At 29.7% G+C, this 5,952-nt stretch overlaps 2 non-coding genes across 2 annotated transcripts; one reads left to right on the top strand and one right to left on the bottom strand.

Annotated features, from left to right (window-relative positions):
- Positions 1-4,074: 4,074 nt before the first annotated feature.
- On the bottom strand, positions 4,075-4,162 carry TRNAS-GCU (transfer RNA serine (anticodon GCU)). The gene has a single exon. It is a non-coding gene; the product is annotated as a tRNA-Ser (tRNA).
- Positions 4,163-5,538: 1,376 nt separating this feature from the next.
- On the top strand, positions 5,539-5,610 carry TRNAR-UCU (transfer RNA arginine (anticodon UCU)). The gene has a single exon. It is a non-coding gene; the product is annotated as a tRNA-Arg (tRNA).
- The last annotated feature ends 342 nt before the right edge of the window (positions 5,611-5,952 follow it).

Here is a 5,952-nt window from a genome sequence, read left to right on the forward strand (position 1 = left end):
TCCACACATGGGATAATCCTTTCCCGCATCAGGCACTAAGTTTTTTTAACGTCTAATTAGATCGGGTAATAATTCAAATTACGAAGATAAGCTCGTTGCTTATTCTTTCCACAAAATAGAAACCATAAGGATAGGGTTCGATCCATTTATTCAATCGACCCAACAGCGAATTCATTGCATTTCCTTCCAAGAAATCAAATAAAGTTTTGTACTGCTTTGATAAGAATGAAATAGGTTCTAAATTCTCTATTGATACGACATGCTCTTTTTTCCATAAATTTCCTTTCCGGATCAGTCGTGGTCGTATAAACTCTACCGATGGTGTAGACGAATTCCTTACTTCATCCAAATATGTAAAAGATCTTAGTCGCACTTAAAAGCCGAGTACTCTACCGTTGAGTTAGCAACCCCCAAAATAGTTATGTTATGTAGATACAATCGAAATCAATAAAATAGGATTGGAATCAAAACGTTGAATTAGCAACAAATCTAAAAAATTTTTTTGAGTTGATTCCCGTTACAAACATAAAAACAAACACCAAAGATATTCTTGAATAAAAAATTTGCTAGACAAATAATCTACATTTTTTAGATCCAATATTTTGATTCAAGGATTTGTTAAATTTTTTTCGATATAAAATCAAAATATTGGGCAGAAGACATAAAAAACCATTTAATTTTTTTATTTCACAATTTAATTATATTTGTTCAATACATTCTTGTCAATATGAATGAAAAATAAAATATAATTACAAGAAATTCCATTTTATTTTTTATCTTACTTTCAATTGAATAATAATGTACTCAAATTCAAATAAAATCCAATTCTATTTCTATTATACGATAAATATAATAGAAATTGTGAACTCTAAATAGAAAAAAAAATAAATATTAAATATAGAGGAAAACTTTTGTTGGATTGGCACTACAAAAAAAGTACAGGACTAAAAAAGTTCTACCAAATTACAACTTCATTATCTTTCGTTTTTATAAAAAAAAATTCTTATTATTCATTAATTGAACTTCGTTTGCTTAAATTGAAATTCTTTAAAAACCTCCGCCCTCTTTAAAATATCATAAACAGTTTCTGTAGGTTGAGCGCCTTTTTGAATAAAATCTAGAATAGCAGGAACATTTAAATAAGTTTGATTTTTTATCGGATCATAAAAACCTACTTTCTGCAGATCTCTTCCCTCTCTTCGGGACCGAACATCAATTGCAACGATTCGATAGACGGCTCATTGGGATAGATTTAACCCCCCTTGGAAACGTATAGGAAGTTTTCTCCTCGTACGGCTCGAGAAAAAATGATTAAAAAAAATGTATGTATAAATTAGAATGCCAAAAAAAAAGTCTATAAAATCCTCAATCCTCAAATGAATTAAAATTAAGCCCTTTTTTTACTCATCTTTACTCAAAAAAATCATTTGTATACTCATAACTCAAGTTGGATAGGTTTCAAGGAGCCCAAAATAAAAAAAATCCTTTAGTTTAGCATTTATTGAGTAGTCTAAAATACCCTTTGTTTTGTCTCATTTAACATCGATTTGAATTGATCCCAATCAATTGTTGCGACAATTAAAAAGAGTCTTTCCTTGTTCCGGAAGCCTTTATCATCTTGTTTTTTGAATCATTGGGTTTAGACATTGCTTCGTTGATTTTTAATCCTTTCAAAAATGGCAGCAACAGACCTTTTTGTTATTTATTTCTATCAAAGAATCTAATCATATGAACGAGGGATTTCCGCACGATATATATAAATCAAATTAATTGAAAAGGTTTATCAAAATCTCCTGGGGGATTCAAAATTTTCTTTATTTTGATCCTTTACTATTTTTCTGTCAAAGATAACTTACGAAGTTGTTCCAACGTATTCTTTTTATTGACACTAACCCTAGACCCCTCTCCCTTGAGAAATTGCTCAGTACTTTCTACTCGAGCTCCATCATATTCCATTACACCCCAACAAACCGGGTTCGAGTGAAACAGAAAAAAAGATGTCGAGTTAAGAGCATCCTTTATTATAGAAATTATAGAATGATGGATATAAGAATCCACAACAGATCATGTCCTTCAAGTCGCACGTTGCTTTCTACCACATCGTTTCAAACGAAGTTTTACCATAACATTCCTCGAATTTGGAACCGGGTTCCGGTTTGCGGTTGATTCAATTATCAAATCATGAATAGTCGTTGGTTCACAGTTAAGACAATTGTTACATAGATTAGATACGTAATATATCTTACACTTTTTTAGTACTGTTCTTTTTTTATAATTTTTTTATTGCCTAATTAACATTTTTTATACAAATTACAAACAATTAAAATTGACAATAAGACGATATCCCTAAAAGATAAGCTAAGAGAGCTTTAAACTCAACCTTTAAATATATTAATTTTATTCACATTCATTTATATTTATATATAATATAATATATATCTAAAAAGAAAATAATAGTAAAAAACAATTAGTTTTATGGGGATGAACAAAAAAGAACTAACTTCCTTCTATAATTTTAGATGAATATTTTTTCTATATTATATATTCCTATATCATATATAGATATGGAGGATGGATATAGGATAGGTAAAGGCACAACTTTTTTTTATAATTAAAATTTCTGTAATCTATAACCCCATCGTGCCTCAATACCCAATGGGTGCGCCTTTCGTTGCGTGGAATTTGAGCTCGTATCGTTGTGAAATATGTGAAAAAGATCTAATTTTTTTATTCTAATCGTCAGCCAAAAGAGTAAGACTCTAGTCAATCTTACACCTTAGAAACTTTATAAAAGGAAAAAAGTTTTTTTCTTATTCTTAAATTAGATAGGCTCTGGGACGGAAGGATTCGAACCTCCGAATAGCGGGACCAAAACCCGATGCCTTACCGCTTGGCCACGCCCCACTTCGATTTCTATACTAATAAACACTAATATTGTTGTTGATTGTTCGTCAATTCCAGCCCAACTATCGAAAGAATCAAGTAGATTCTGTTGGTTAGTATTTTAACTTCGACACATGTAGACATAGAAAAAATGAATTTATTGATCATTACCAAAAATTCCATTAAGATATTATATGAAAGTAGAATTTCTTCTATTCTCTATTGAGAATGGAAGGTGTTTTGATTGAGTGAGTAAGTTCAAAAAACGAAAGATTTTTTTTCTATCAATAACTCAATCAAAATACAATTTTTTAAAAAATAATCTGTTATGCTTAATATCTTTAGTTTGATCGGTCTTAATTCTGCTCTTTATTCGAGTAGTTGTTTCTTTGCCAAATTACCGGAGGCCTATGCTTTTTTGAGTCCAATTGTCGATTTTATGCCAGTCATACCTCTACTTTTTTTTCTCTTAGCCTTCGTTTGGCAAGCTGCTGTAAGTTTTCGATAAGATCTTTCATCTTATCCTATAAAAATGAATGCTTTTTTTTCGAGAATTAGAGGATTCTATTCTAATATTCTAATACTCAAACATTAACAAAAAAAAAGTCTTACAATATGAGCCTTAAAATATTTTAACAAAATTCTTGGATCGACACAATCCACATTATCTCATTTTCCATTCTAACTATTTTTTTGGATAACTGAACAAACCTTATTGTGATCCTCCACAATATCAACAAGTAGGTATAAAAAATTATTGATAAGTAAGAAGATAATAGATAAGATAATAATAACTTTCTTTTTTATTTCTTATTTATATATATTACAAAATATAAAACAAATGCCTTTCGGCGTCAAACTAAATATAAAAAAATTATGGGATATGCGGTATAAAAATAGGTAATTTATTATCTTTTCAAAAAAAAAAACTCGTGGAGATTTTTAATGCTTACTCTCAAACTCTTTGTTTACACAGTAGTGATATTCTTTGTTTCTCTCTTTATTTTCGGATTCTTATCTAATGATCCGGGGCGTAATCCTGGGCGCGAAGATTAACAAAAGGCTTTTTTGCTTGATTTTTCATCCATTTTTTTCGAAGTTCAAATTTGAACCTCGAAAAAAATGGATGAAAAAAGATTCGAACGAAAAAAAGATATATAATAATGATCAATGTAAAATGTAACTGGAACACGGAAAGAGAGGGATTCGAACCCTCGGTACGAATAAATCGTACAACGGATTAGCAATCCGACGCTTTCGTCCACTCAGCCATCTCTCCCACTTGCAAATAAATATTAAATAAATTAGAAGATTTTTTTATGTAAAAAAAAATATTTAATGTAATAAAATCGAATTTAAAATAACTAAAAAATTATATTATTTATATAATATAACATAACAATAACGTTTATATAATGTTAATATATAACAATAATATATGTATACAAAATATACAAGTTGTTATTGTGTCATACAAGAGTACAACAGTACAACAGCAAGTACAATTTTTAGATGAAATTCCAATCAGTTGTATAAAGACAAAAAAGAAAGATTCAATTTGACTATAATATATAATATATAATTATTATTATATTATATATAAAGAAAGACCCGAAAATTTTAATTTTTTTATTCCCGCGGCCTGGCCTAATCAGTACTTCGCCAGGCCTTTTTTTTTTTTTTTACTTTATTCGGTGTTCGACAAAAGTGATATTTCGATACAATAATTGAACTGTAGCGGGTATAGTTTAGTGGTAAAAGTGTGATTCGTTCTATATAACCCTTTAATAGTTAAGGGGTCCCCCGGTTTGATTAGTATTCTGGTCATAAACTTTATTTCGAAAAAGGAATTAATCCCTTACCTTCAATGCCAAATTTGAAGACAATTATACATTCTCGTGATTTGTATCCAAAAGTAAATTAAAATAAAACTCTAAATTTTGGATTATGAAATTACGAAACATGAATTTTTTGTAATTGGACCACTATTTCCAATTGAATGAGTATAAGTAAGAAATCCATGGATAAAGATATAAAAAGGGTTTCTAATCGTAACTAAATCTTCCTCCTTTTTTATAAGGAAAGCAAGGCAAAATGGCTATTAAATGATGACTTTAGTTTACTAGAGGCTTTAATATTTTTTGTAGCTCGGTGGAAACAAAAAACTTTTCCTTAAGATTATCTCAACTAGAAATAGAGAACGAAGTAACTAGAAAGATTGTTTGAATCTCTTCTTCTAGAAGGATCATCTAGAAAGCAAGTTTTTTTGAATTGAATCCATTCATACAAAAAGCTGACATAGATGTTATGGGTGAATTTTTTTAGTTCCCGCCTAAAATTTTTATCTAGGAATTCCTCCATTTTCCATAAAGGAGCCGAATGAAACCAAAGTTTCATGTTCGGTTTTGAATTAGAGACGCTCAAAATTAAAAACCAGCGTCGACTATAACCCCTAGCCTTCCAAGCTAACGATGCGGGTTCGATTCCCGCTACCCGCTCCGCTCTAGTCTATAATAATTAATAGGTCGTTATTGCGTTGAATATACAATTAAAAATTAAATATCATCTTTCATACAATCCGATTCTTTTTTCAGAACAAGAAAATAGTCAAAGTCAAAAACGAAAAAAATAGGAATGGTCGGAATGAAATGAAAAGCGTCCATTGTCTAATGGATAGGACAGAGGTCTTCTAAACCTTTGGTATAGGTTCAAATCCTATTGGACGCAATTTTTTCCATATGTTTTTTTAGGAAGAAAGATCGTTTTTTTCATATATATTATATATTTATTATATTATATATAAATATAATAATATAATGTATAAATTTTACAATACATTATGCTTGTTCCTGAAGTAAAAAGCGTTCCATCTGTTCTTGAATAGCTTCTTTTAAAAGGGCTTCTGCCTCCTCAGTAAATGTTTTGGTAGAAGAGATAATTTCTTGGAATTGCGATTTGTTCGTTTTTAAGTAAGTACGTAATTCAACAATAAATTTCCTTACCTGCCCAATTTCTAATGAATCAAGATAACCGTTCGTTCCGGTATAAATAGTCATTATCTGTTCTTCT

The sequence above is a fragment of the Silene latifolia genome, chromosome Y, assembly GCF_048544455.1.
Source record: "Silene latifolia isolate original U9 population chromosome Y, ASM4854445v1, whole genome shotgun sequence".
NCBI lineage: Eukaryota > Viridiplantae > Streptophyta > Magnoliopsida > Caryophyllales > Caryophyllaceae > Silene > Silene latifolia.